Raw genomic sequence first — 10,999 nt, 5'->3', positions numbered from 1 at the left:
TTCGATCTCCTGTTGAGTTCGTAGGTGTTCAGAATGGTTTGATCCCCATTCAGCTGAATTCCTGAGACCAGAGGAAATCCAGGTCTCCTACTCCTCCGCCATCTTGCTCCGCCCCCCTCCCCCAGACTATCATTTAGGAGTGGGCAGTCTGATTCAGTGAGCCAGGGCAAGTCTAATGACTTAACTTTTAAGATCCCACAGTGCGCTCTGACTTTTGAAAAACCTCAATATTCTTAGGGCTCCAGAAGGAAAAGGAAACCTCATTGATTCTTTCAACATTGACGTATTATAACATTACCAGCAATCAAAATTCAGCTTCATTAGGGGAACATTGAAATAAAGACGTCCCTGGGGGGCATTTTGTATTCCAGACTGCTTAGCTCCTTCCTGCTACTTCCCACAGCCAGGACTCTGGTATCCCAGAGAGGGAAATGAGAAGAGCTGCTCGAACTGCCTCAGGTTGGCCTTTCGTGATATGTTGTGTCAGCTATAGTGATAAAGTGTCCCTGGAAACAGCTACTAAGAGGAAGCTAGGCTATGACAGGCATTCAATAAACAGGACTTCAACATTTCGGGTGAGAAAAGTCTATGAAATGAAGAAGCAATCATCTGGGTATCTCTTCACTCTTTTTCATGGTTACAAAGGCATCACTTACACATCAATGGCGATTTCATTTCAGAAATAAGGGGCATGCATGAACGGTGGCCTCATTTGACATTGGGAGGTGACACTGCAGAGAAAGTAAAAGGCTCAGGCTTGGACTCAAATAAAAGGATTTCAGAAGATCCCCGTTCTGAGGAGGACTCCCAGCGAGGCAGTTACCGGGATCCTTGTGTGAACGTTTCATGGGGACAGGGCTTTTCCAGAACATACCAGGTGGTTTCCTCTTGGCCAGCACAGGATGCCAGGACCAGCCCCCCAAGGGTGGCGGCTCACTTCCCCTTCCTACGAGCAGATGAGCAGCATATGGCCATGTTCTTCTCAAGGACAGAGCCTGTGGCTTTTCCCAGCCAGCTGGGAAAATAAATGTGGATGTAAAAGAGGTTTTAGAATAAAATCAAAAAGATTAAACTCATACCCGGGCTCTGTGCCTTCCTGGACAGAGAAGGAAACACTGAGCTGAACGTTGATGTGGTGAAGACTCGCATGGCAGGAAAGATCACCTTAAACCCCAGAGTGCCCAGAGGGAACAAAAAAAGAGAGAGGTTTTTCAGCTATAAAGTTCTCATTCTTCACACATACAACAAAAACAAGAACACTTTAAAATAGATGACCTCTTCAGCCTTTTAAAAGATGATTCCCAGGAGGATGCAAGAGTTAAAATGTATTGTTAAGAATAAAAATAATGGTAAAGAGGATGAATGATCTTTGGGAAGAGAATAATAGGTGGGAAAAGGACGTGTATCCAGAATTTAGTTCGGCTAAATTTGCATAGCTGCTCCATACAGCCCAAGCTGATTACAGTGAACCAAGTCCCTTTAAAAGAGACCTTCACCACTTGTGCCAATACGGATAGACTTTGAGAGCATGATGCTAAGTGAAGTAAGTCAGAGCAAGACAAATACCATTTGATCTCACTTATATGTGGAATCTAAAAACCAAAAACAAAAGACCAAACTCATAGATACAGAGAACAGATGGGTGGTTGCCAGAGGCTGGGGGTTGGGGGCAAAATGAGTGAAAGGGGTCAAACATAGAAGTTTCCAGGTATAAAATAAATAAGTCCTGGGGATATAACATACAGCACAGTAACTATAATTTATAATATTCTGTTGCCTAGCTGAAAATTGTAGGAGATTAGATCTTAAAAATTCTCATAACGAGAAAAAAATTTTGTAACTATGTGTAGTGATACACGTGACCTAGACTTATTGCGGTGATCATTTTGCAATATATACAAATATTGAATCACCGTGTTGTACACCTGAAACTGATATGTTATATGTCAATTTTATCTCAATAAAAAATACACATGGTCCGTTATATTGTTTAAAAACTTTTAAATAACTAAATACGGTATATTCCTCTTTGAGTTCAGTGCCAAAAGTAAATGTGCTCATAAAAATTGATAATCGCTTCTGTATAATTTATTAATTTTCCTCTTGCCATGGTTGTTAGGAAACCCAGAGAAAATGAATAAAGCAAAATACACTTGATCTTGGCTTCTAATACAAATTATCCTTTTTCACCCCTCACATAACTCTTGAGTTTTTAAAATATTATTATAGGGGCACCTGGGTGGCTCAGTCATTAAGTGTCTGCCTTCAGCTCAGGTCATGGTCCCAGGGTCCGGGGATCGAGCCCCACATCGGGCTCCCTGCTCAGCAGGAAGCCTGCTTCTCCCTCTCCTGCTCCCACTGCTTGTGTTCCCTCTCTCGCTGTGTCTCTCTCTGTCAAATAAATAAATAAAATCTTTAAAAAATTATTATTATATTAACAATCAAGCTTTTAAGTGCATTTTATTGTGAATTTACCAGAAATCTTATCGACTGAGCTAGAGCAGACATTATAAATAATGCTCAGTAAGCAACATTAGAGCATCTCATTGTGAAATTCTGGAAATTGCAAGGACACAATGACAGTAAAAATAAAAATTATAATTTTTTCAACAAAGAGGCCTAGCAACTGAGGTCCTAAGAGGATCACTGATAAAGTGCTATGTGGTCAGGATCAGCTGAATTGTAAAGCTGTAAATTGTAAAGGTGTAAAACTGTAAAGTCCAGTAAGAAACATAGCTGCATTTAGGATAAAAGGATGCTTCAACCCATTCTCACTCATGTTAGTCCATTCTAACAAATAAATGATTGAAAAATTAATAAGTGGAGAAGAATGAACAAATTTCTTGTACAGAAAAATTTTAATAATTCATTTAGATACTCAGCCTTAAAGGAGGTAGAGTGTAACTCCCCATCCCTAAGTGTGAGCTGTGCATAGTGATGTCCTTCCGGGTGGGGGGGGGGGTGGCCAGCATGGAAAGGGGGAAAAGGGTAACTTTATAGTGGGGAAACCTGACAAACATTCTCTCAGTCTCCAGGTGTTCAAGGCAACATCACGGCAATCAGTCATGTTGGGAATATGTCCCCTCGATGCAACATAATGAAAAGGACAATTTATCTCTGTGCTCTTCCTCCACAAAAGCCCATAATCCCATTTAATCATGACAAAACATCAGATAAATGTTAATGGAGGGGCATCCTCCAATATACCTGACGAGCACTACTTAACAGTGTCAAGGTCACCAAAAACAAGGAAAGTCTGAGAAACTGTCACAGTCACAAGGAACCTAAGGAGACATGACAGCTAAATGTAATGTGGTGTCCTGGGTGGGATCCTGGAATGGAAAAGAGACATAAGTAAAAACTAAGGAAATACAAATAAAGTATGCATTTTAGTTCATAATAATATGTCGATATTGGTTTATTAATTATAAAACTTAAATTTAAAAATCTATCAATATCACGCATACGTGGAACATACCTTAATGGACACAAGTCACTCAGCCCACTTCACTAAGAAGCTAGTAACAACCCCTCACGATTGAGGCTTGCAGACTAACCTCTGCTCTGATCTCATATTTATCCCTGCCCACGCATCCTACACTGATCTCAGTCCACTTGATCTCTCCTGGGAAGTCTGCTTCGTGCCTTGAATCTGCAAGAATTCAAAGATGGTTCTAACTGTTGAGGTTTTATAAATCAACGTATTGGTTTCCATTTGTCACTGTAACAAATTACCACAGACTTAGTGGCTTAAAGCAATAGAAGTTTACTATCTTATGATTCCAGAAGTCAGAAGTTCAAAATGGGTCTCACTGGGCTAAAATCAAGGCATGCGAACACTGAGGTCCCTCGTGGAGGTACCAGGGCAGAATCAATTCTCTTGCCTTTTCCAGCTTCTAGAGGTTGCCTGCCTTCCTTGGCTCACAGCCTCTTCTCATCTTAAAGCCAGCAAAGGCCAACCAGGTCTTTCTCATGATGTCATCTTTCTCTTCTTTACCCTTCTGCCTCCTTTCCCATTTGAGGACCCTGTGTAAACAGGATCCACCAGGATGATACAAGATGATCCCTCTGTGTTGACAGCTGATGGCCAACTTAATTCCATCTGCAACCTTCCTTCACTGTCCCCTGCCAGGTAACATGACATATCCACAGGTTCTGGGGATGAGAACATTGGCCATCTTTGGAGGTGTGGGCATTATTCTGTCTACCCCAATCAATTTCTTTAGAAGGTTTTGCCTACTTCCAACTCTAAAGGAACCAGGCTTACATTTCTGTGGTCTGTAATACTTTTACTTAAATGTATTTCTTTCCTGAGTACTTTCAGATTTTTTTTTCTCTGCCATCTCCCTGCCAACCTTCCCTACTTACTTGGGTGAGGACGACTTAAACTTCTTTTTGGCAGGCAGAGTTTAAATTCTGCTTGGAGTCTGAGGTGCAAATCATTATGTTTCACTGGGTAGGACCAATGCTTGGAAGACAAGCCTTACAATGCAGAAAGAAATATAAAGAGAAAATCTGGCTGGCCTGATATCTATTAAAATAATCGAATCTATCATTAAAAATGTGTCTGGGCAAGGCCTTTGGCTGTGATTACCTATGCAAAAAGGTTGATTGGAAGCAAAATGACCGGAAGCTGATTATGTTTTTGAGGAATCGGATGTCCAAAAACCCAAGCTTATCCATTAACAGCCCATTAATGATCAACCCCAGGAACTCCCAGCCCAAATCTGCACCTGCAGGAAGTGAGCTACTAACCTGCGCAGCCCAAGGGCAGAGGAGTCCCCAGTGCCCACCTTGGTGACAGACATGGAAGAAAGGTGAAGGAGGGTTTGGGGTGAGGTTTTACTCCACGAAGGGCAAACCAGAAGCCACAGAGAATAGTGCCCAAGGGAGTGGGGGCCAAGGAGTGGTCCGTGAAGGGACTGCTACCAGCTGACTCAATATGCCTTCTTCCTTAGGGAACTCTAATTTATTCATAACAATGATATCCTGCCAAAGGATTATATTCTCCAACTTCCTTTATAATTAGCGTGCATGGGACCCAGGACCGGCCAATGAGATATAAATAGAAATTGCTGGGTGGAACGTCTTTGAAGTGAAAGCTCTTTAAAAGACCTATGGATTTTTTGTGCCACCTCCACAACTTCTTACCTCCCACATGGAGTCCTCACATCATGATAGCAACTCAGCACCCCCTGAGTTTTGAGAAGGATACTGAGAACAGAAGACCGCTAAGAAGCCCAGAGCAGGAGGACGGAAGGCTCCTCAGCCTCTGAAGCTCAGGGCCCCCACACCCCCATCTACTACCTCCCTCTGGCCTTCTCATTGCGGAAGGAATTCCAGCCATCTTGTGCTCTACAGCTTTTTTCCTATTGTCTGCTACTAGCATTGGAGGGCAATTCTCAAAAGTATACTCACTTTCTTTATGAAAGCCATCAACTTCCTCCAAACCCTGCATGTTATTCGTCTTATGGTAGGGGAACTCATTCTGATAAACCAAGCAGTTTGCTAAAAATTTCTGACCTAGAGCCAATTACAAAGCAGTCCACTTCTAAAAGCCCAAATGCTTTCTATGATTCTTTTGGAGATGCAACTGTTGTCCCAAATGTATCTGTCTTTTCTGTATAAATTCCGCTGTGTAGCATGAGAGGGATGTGTTCTGGTTGCATTGGGTTTAGCTAAGAGTTGCCATTTAAAACCTTAGAAAAACTACAATTATCCTGACCGTGAAAACCTCCCTGTTATATGACTTCAACTCTCAAATATTCACTAGATCTATTGTGGAGTTTTCTCTTCTGTCTTACTTTATTTGGCAGGACTGTGGTTTTATTTGGAGCCAAACGGTTCAGGCAGAATGTCTAAATTAGGAATGCCTTTGGCTGTGATGTACAGCAAATCTAACCATCTAGGCTGCTTCTTGTCAGAAGTCTGGAAGCAGGAAGTTCAGGCTCCTTCCACTGCTCCAGGTCGCCATCAGGGACACAGGTGCCTTCCGGTGGCCTCTGCTCTTCCTAACATGTGGCATGCATCCTCTTCATTGAGAGACAGACGTTCCATCTCTGAGCACCATGTCCAAATTCCAGGCAGAAAAAGAAGTGAAAATCAAAGTTCAATGTGCTTTTTCCAATCCAGACATTAATTCAGGAAAGAAAGCTCTCTCTATGTAAACCTGCCATTATCTTTTGACCCCCAACTGTGGCACATGGCCACACCTCACTGGAAGGAGAAGAGGGAAAATAAATATTTTTTTTAAGATTTTATTTATTTATTTGACAGAGAGAGAGAGAGCACAAGTAGGCAGGCAGGCGGGCAGAGGCAGAGGGAGAAGCAGGCTCCCCGCGGAGCAGGGAGCCCGATGTGGGGCTCGATCCCAGGACCCTGGGATCGTGACCTGAGCCGAAGGCAGACGCTTAACCGACTGAGCCCCCCAGGCGCCCCGAAAATAAATATTTTTATTTCAGGACATTGACACCCCAAATAAAACCGATTCTCTTTTCTCTTAGAAAGTGAGAGAGGGGAGTCAAAATTGAGGATCTAAGCAGAATACCTGTCATAACAGTGTTCTTCCTTATACAGACTGTCCTTTTCTGTGACACCATTGATCCGAATTGTAAGAGGTACAAATGCATGAGAAGGTCACAGTGAACTTCAGCAAAGCAAGGAAAGAAAACACTTAGCAGTGCCCCCTGCTCTGTGCTAAGAGAAGGGTGAGAAATCAAGGTCACTGATTTCAAGGAGCCACTTTAATAAAGAATAAGGTGTTGGGAGTTCACTAGAGCTCAGAGCCTAAAGGAGCTTGTTAAAGCTGTGGGTGAAGGACTCGAATGAAGAATTCTTTCTCGGGACCCACGTGTCATCTCCTCCAGGCCCGAGGAAGACAAGACTCTTCCATTCATCGTGAGCTCACAGGCCGTGGATATCTCTGAATAATTATCAAAAACAACTTCTCTTCTCCATATCTGGGACCACACTTAACAGGCACCTACGGAGGGCCTACAGTAGTGCTTTAGGCAAGATTGTCCAAATGTCGTCTTCAACCAACTCACTGGTACAAATGTCTACAGTAGGTAAACATTTGTTGATCTAATGAGTGAATTGTTGACACCTTACTTGCCTTTTTCTCTTCTTTGAATTCAGTGAAAAGCTTCTTATTTTAAGAAAATATTGATGAAATTTACTTAAAAAGTGAGTCATCTGCGGGGTACCTGGGCGGCTCAGTCGGCTAAGCATCCAAATCCTGATTTCAGCTCAGATCATGATCTCAGGGTCGGGGGATCGAGCCCCGCATTGGACTACGCGCTCAGCACAGAGTCTGCTGGAGATTTTCTCTCTCTCTCTCTCCCTCCCTCCCCTCTGCCTCTCCCCCAACCCCTCCTCAAACTCACACTCTACAAATAAATAAATAAATAAATAAATAAATAAATAAATAAATAAAATCTTAAAAAAAAAAAGTCAATTGCCAGTGAACGGTACTGCTTTCAGAACTGCGACAGGCTCCCACCCCAGTCTCCCTGCTTAAAAGGTCCCATTCTGTCTCTCCTCCAGCCAGACCCCTCACCATGGGTCAAAGAGTCAGTGAAGCCAGTGGGACCTGCTCCAAAGCCAGTGGTCCCCCGTGAGGCTACACTCTAAGGTCCCAGGACCCTGGAATTCCCTGGAGTCAATAGCCCCAGCCCACTTCCGCACCTGCCTGGGACTCTTCCGAGGCCATCTGTCCAAGGACTTGAGGTCAGAGCTTGGAGAAAGAGCTAGACAATGACACCAGGGTACAAGGCCCATCTGGCCCTGGACAGAATGGGTGATGGAAGAGAGGGAGGTGGGCAGGGCCAGGGGCCAGCTCTCTGGGGGCCATCACATTCTAGAACAATACTCCACAAGTCCAAGATTTGTGAATTTGAGCCTGGCCTACCAGGTCATTGTGAAGGTCTATATGTCAAGGTAGAACATGTTTTACTTAATGGCCTAATCATTTCATTTCTAACTTTCCAATATTTAGGCATACAATATGCAGGTCTTCCTCTCCACTCTCCCTGTAGGCCCCTTTTCTCCCCTCTGGTTAAAGTCATATATTTAGAAATTTTAAATTGTTATATTAGATTCTTTTGAAAGAAGTGTTCTGTTCAATAAAGTAGTATACACAGATCCTCGTTTTAAACATTTCTTTGAACAACGCTTCTTGTTCTGCGTGACTAGGGTAGGGTACGCATGTGAATTGTTTTCCATAGTTGTGACAAGGGGTAATTTGAAGGTGAAGAAACAAAGCACATTAAACACCTTTCTTCAAAGGAAACTACAGAACTTGGCATGAAATCCTGTTCTCTGTTCTAACACAACCTCAGTCTTTTTAATTTTGTTCATAAATTATTCCCTTTTCATCTCTTTTTTTAAAGATTTTATTTATTTATTTGAGAGAGAGAGAGTGAGAGAGCATGAGCGGGGGGAGGGCCAGAGAGAGAGGAAGAAGCAGGCTCCCTGGGAACCAGGGCTCGATCCCCGGACCCCTGGATCATGACCTGGGCTGAAGGCAGCTGCCCAACCAACTGAGCCACCCAGATGCCCCTCCTTTCCATTTCTTAAAACAATGTCAGTAACTACATTACTGTACCCATTTTAAAGAGAAATTGAGCCGCCCCCAAATCACAAAACACTCTTCTATTTCCAACAGCATGGTGACCTGGGCCATGGAAACCAGAATTAGAGGGCGAAGTAGGACAAAACACCTCTGTGGAAACCTAGCTTTCTACGTGCAGGCTGGGCCTTCCCAGAGTTATTTCTCTGCCTTTCGTGGCTTCTGCATTCTGGGACAATCTGTACTCGGGGGCCTCTCAGGTCAAGGGCTCTTTCAGCAGCCTGTGCTGCCAAGATTCCAAGTGGGGGCACATACCGTCGGGAACCAGTCTAAGCTGAAATGGATCAATTCTCCCTAATTACATTTTGACCAAGCATGGACAAATGAATTTCATCACCCTGGCATCCACATCACTAATGTCTGGCAGTTCGGTATTCTCAAAACTGGCATAGTTACTGGGTGACGAAGCATGCCGTCAGGCTCTCCAGATTTTCTACCACGCTGGTGGCCATGATGTGAATTTTATTTTGTGCAATATTCATAACATCGCCCCTACCAGCTCTGTTCATCTGGGGCTTTGGCAGCTCACCACAGAGACCGAGCCACAGGGAAGGTGCCTGTGTGTAGAATGGCAGGTGCTCTGTATGTGGGAGTGTATGTGAGTATTTTAACTGCTTTCCAAAGCAAGCAGATTATTTGCTGTCTTGACTTAGTTACACCCGTCTCCCACCCATTAACTGAACAGGCACAAAGTTCATTGAATTAATAATTAGAGCCTTAGATCTTTATTTCTGTTTTCCACAGATTTTCAATTGTGTACACTGTATCAAGATGGAAGCCATATTTTTCTGAAGAGTTGGACTGAAACGGGCTTTAAGAATCTGCACCTACTTGGCCTATATATTTGTAGGTCTTACCATTCCAATCATCTGGCTTCCATAGCACCCTTAAGAAGCTCTTCCTGACCATCCACTTTAAATCATCCTTCTCCTGGGCGTCTGGGTAGTTCAGCTGGTTAAGCACCGACTCTTGATTTTGGCTCAGGTAATGATCTCAGGGCTGTGAAATCAAGCCCCACATCAGGTTCTGCACTGGGTGTGGATCCTGCTTAAGATTCTCTCTCAACCTCTCCCTCTGCCCCTCCCCTCAACTCACTCTCTCTCAAAAAAATAAAAACGAAATAAAAATAAATTATCCCTCTCCCACCGCCCTGTTCTGTAATCTCCCTGGTATTTGCCAAAATAAAAAATTACATGGCATATTTATTTGCTTCTCTGTATTTGCTATGTTCCCATACCATGAAATCCAGACATTTTAGTTATGAATTTCTACGATGAAACAGAGTTCTCATATGCCCCTTTAAAAATATAACAGCTTCATTAAGATAAAACTCGCATATCATATAATCCATCTGCTTACAATGCAGAATTCAGTGGTTTTTAGTGTATTCACAGAGTTGTGCAACCTTCCCTACAATCAGTTTTAGGACATTTTTCTCACGCCCAGAGAAAACACGTACCTCTTAGCAGTTCCTCCTGACTTCTGCCCAACCACTCCTCACCCCTCCCCAACCCCAACTCCTGGCATTCCTGGCCAACAATTCATCTACTTTCTGTCTCTCCAAATTGGCCTCTTCTGGACATGTCACACAAATAGAATCATATACTGTGTGGTTTTTTGTGACTTAGCGTAGTGTTTTCAAGATTCATTCATGTTGGGACATGTATGTGTCAGTTCTTCATTCCATTTTATTCATTCGTGCATCAGTTGATGGATATCTGGGATGTTGCTACTTTGGGGTTATTATGTATAATGCTGCAATGAACTTTCATGTACAAGTTTTTGTTGGATGTGTTAAAACACATCCCACCCATGTGTTTTAATTTCTCTTTACTATATACCTGAGAGTGGAATAGCCCGGTCATATGGTAACTCTATGATGTTTAAGCATTTTAGAAACTCCTTTTGAAAGCAGCTGTACCATTTTGCATCTCCACCATCGGTGTGCAGGGGGTTACAATTTTCCTCCCCACCAACACTGGTCATTGCCTTTTTCATTATGGCCATCCTACCGAGTATGAAATGGTATCTTGTGGTTTTGACTTGCATTTGTAAATAATGGTTAGTGATGGTGAGTATCTTTGTGGCAGTATTGGCCATTTGTAGATCTCCTTCGGAGAAATGTCTCTCAGATCCTTTGCACATTTTTTATTGTTATGTTAATCACCATACATTACATCATTACTTTTTGATGTAGTGTTCCATGACTCATTGTTTGTGCATAACACCCAGTGCTCCACGCAGAACGTGCCCTCTTTAATACCCATCACCAGGCCAACCCATCCCCCCACCCCCTCCCCTCTAGAACCCTCAGTTTGTTTCTGAGTCCATCATCTCTCATGGTTCGTCTCCCCCTCCGATTTCCCCCCC

The 10,999-nt window shown here is 43.1% G+C and overlaps 1 long non-coding RNA gene across 2 annotated transcripts in view; it reads left to right on the top strand.

The window, feature by feature from the left end:
- The window catches only part of LOC141370325 (uncharacterized), a 69,393-nt gene that overhangs the window by 32,240 nt on the left and 26,154 nt on the right, over positions 1-10,999 (top strand). Inside the window, exon 3 of one of the 2 annotated variants that reach the window (XR_012374253.1) lies at positions 3,029-3,241. The exons of the other annotated variant lie outside the window; for it this stretch is intronic. This is a non-coding gene — a long non-coding RNA (uncharacterized lncRNA). Of the gene's footprint in view, positions 1-3,028; positions 3,242-10,999 lie in introns of those variants that run through there. 2 annotated transcript variants of the gene reach the window in all.

The sequence above is a fragment of the Callorhinus ursinus genome, unplaced genomic scaffold, assembly GCF_003265705.2.
Source record: "Callorhinus ursinus isolate GAN/ISIS: 27379988/994484 unplaced genomic scaffold, GSC_fseal_2.0 scaffold32, whole genome shotgun sequence".
In the NCBI taxonomy this organism is placed as follows: Eukaryota; Metazoa; Chordata; class Mammalia; order Carnivora; family Otariidae; genus Callorhinus; species Callorhinus ursinus.
Note: the sequence above shows the minus strand (reverse complement) of the source record. Positions and strands in the feature narration are given on the sequence as shown.